Source organism: Aplysia californica, unplaced genomic scaffold (genome assembly GCF_000002075.1).
Source record: "Aplysia californica isolate F4 #8 unplaced genomic scaffold, AplCal3.0 scaffold00610, whole genome shotgun sequence".
In the NCBI taxonomy this organism is placed as follows: domain Eukaryota; kingdom Metazoa; phylum Mollusca; class Gastropoda; order Aplysiida; family Aplysiidae; genus Aplysia; species Aplysia californica.
In genome coordinates this window covers 162,234-165,212 of record NW_004797880.1, presented here as the reverse complement: position 1 = coordinate 165,212, position 2,979 = coordinate 162,234, and positions in this window count along the sequence as shown.

Here is a 2,979-nt window from a genome sequence, read left to right as displayed (position 1 = left end):
ATCTATCTATCTATCTATCTATCTATCTATCTATCTATCTATCTATCTATCTATCAATAGGCCCTACATATACGTATGAAATAATACACATATTATATATCTTTTTACGGTATTACACCAGCTTCTAAGTTATTTAAATTGCATCGATTGCACAATAACATAAAAATCAATGTTTTCTCTCCCCACTTCAAACGATGATATTGTTATGTCGCATAGCGGTGAAAGGGCAGTTATCTTTTAATTCAGGCATGAAAGAGCAAGACGAGGGAAAGTAAACTTGATTTTCCGTAAACCGCCAAAAAAGCAGCTTGTTTTTCGGTTCGTTGAAACCTCGACTGCAATTTTAGGATAGAGGAATTACAGTTGTAATATCTTTGAAACATAATATAATAATAGCATTCTTTCAAAATCGACAATTCATCATCGAGCAATTTATTTGAAGTTATTTATTTTCTAAATTTTTGTGTGTTTCGTTTCCACAAGTGATTTCCTCCGCACAAACTAACACCAGAGACCTAGCGCAAGGTCTCTGCTGACAAAGAGCGATAATCAATGAAATTCTTGATCACTAATTTACATGGATTATTTCTCTTTGACCGTGTTCCGTTTAACTCAATATTTATTCTTACACCCACAGGTCGTGTGTTTCTTTGAAATGTAAGAATCTTCGTGCTCACTGTTCTGAATTTTTGGATTATGAAACCATGGTTGTTGCTAAGTGGCGTCGGTGGCCTAGTGGTTAGGCTCTCGGACTCGCAACCGTAAGGTCGTGGGTTCGAATCCTGTCAGGGACCTGACGTTGTGTCCTTGGGAAAGGCACTTTAAACGAATTTTCCTCACTTCACCCAGGTGGGAATGGGTACCCAGCTATAGACAGTGAAAGATCTTGTGAGTTTGTTAGTGTTTGAGCTCGTGAAATCCGCAGCTTGCACTGTATGCTTCCCGGGAAGCTGAGAATGTTTCTGAGTGTTCTATGGTCTGCTGGGGTAATAATATAGTGTAAAGCGCATAGTGCTTGCTTTCGAGCGGGGTTATGCGCTATACAAATGCTATCTATTATTAAGTTGTTTCATAAATCTTGAGGTTTTTTTTAAAGTTTTGAAAATGTAAAAACCTGAATCAGATAATTTTTTTAAAAGGAGAAAATAAGCCATGTTTGGCACCTTGTAACTTCCACATAAATGACGACAGAATACAAACTGTATTTATATTGTTGCTGAGACCATAGTTTCATTTTCCCAAATAGTTACTATATAGACTGGGAAATATTGCTAAACAAAAGGGGACTCGTGTTACGTGTTGCCATTAATTAGGAAGGTGAGTAACCAAAATGTGTTCCCCTACTTTTTTCCCCCTCAAAACTTTGTGACAAATTACTTGGTATTTTGGTATAGATCCAAAACGTCCCCCAAAAATATACTAGAGACAATGGAACTTGAACAAAAACTGAAAATAACAGTTTTTAACGATCCCAGCCTCTCCATTCTTTGGCCTGTGACTATTTCTCTCAGGGCTCCCCGGTTGGACTAACAGGTAGAATGGACTTCCTGTGTTGTATAAATCTTTTGATCAGTTATATATTTCAAAAAGTTAAATTACATGTATTTGAAAATAGCCGGATCCCATTTTTAAAATTTAGTTGGTTTTTCTAGTAACAGCAAGTATGGTAAGTACCTACTGTGATTGTCTTTTTTTCCATGTATTTTTTGTCAGATTACGAGTGAATACGTATTTGAAAGAATAGTAGTTGATTACAAGCGGTGCTTTGGTGTGGTTTGCTCCTTCTCTTCTAACAAATCAGTGGTTGGCGGGTGCTCTAGTGTAGTTTGCTCATTCTTTCCTATGCAACATCTATCATCCTCATCTCCCCTCTTTCTTTTTTTGTGCGTTTGTTACTCTTTTGTAACACCTCCAATCTTCGGCACTTATATGACCTATTGCGTTGAAAGCTCCGTAAAACTCTTACTAAAACTTTCCAAACAAAAATGTACCGTCCATATTATCTCCCCTCCTTCTTTTATATTTTTGGTGCTCTCTTGTAACACCTCTAATCTTTGGCACGTGTTTGACCTATCAGACCGCACCCCTTCTGTCTCATCCAAAATCAATACTGATACAAAGAGACAGCTCACTACATCAATGTTTACACAAACGTTATGTTACCCATGTCGTACCTGGACATTGGGTGTGGGTGGTTGGCGGATGCTCTGGTGTGGTTTGCTCCTTCTTTCCTATCAAACAACTATCGTCTTCATCTCTCCTTCTTCCTCTTTATGTTTATTACTCTCTTGCAACACCTATTTTGTTTTAGTAGAGGCATTACGGCGCTCGCAACTGCATAAGGTCATATGGGCGCCAGAAGATATGCAGCGTTACAAGAGAGTAACAAACATAAAAAAGGCGAAGGGGAGATAAGGACGATAGATGTTTCACAAGAAAGAAGAAGCAAACCACACCAGAGCACCCGCCAACCACTCACGTAACACCTCTAATCTGCGGCACTTACATGACCTAATTGTGTTGCAAGTGCTGTAAAACGTTTACAAAAAAAAAGAAAAGAAAAAAAAGGACATTGGGCAAAACTCATGAAAGCAAAACTATTGCATTCGAGGTGAGATATCTATGCAGAACCCTAAACATCACGAGTTGAGACAGGCAAAGAAAAGGAGTAGTGTATCAGCAGCTGTTGGCACGGAGTTCTGACTGCGTGTCAGCCGTAGAAAAGCAAAGAATATTCAAGTGGTTTCGCCACCTGTTGAGAATGCCGACTAGTCAGCCAGCATTGCTTATTGTACTGAAAGTTCAATGAATCTTCCTTCTTCTGAGCGTTTCTATTTTTTGACGACAGTGGGATTTCTGTTGTTGTTGTTGCTTTTTTGACCTAATAGTTAGCTTTTTGTGGAATCTGACGAGTCCTTGAAATCTCTCCTGCAGATAAGTACTGGATAGTTTAATCACACACACATACACACACACACA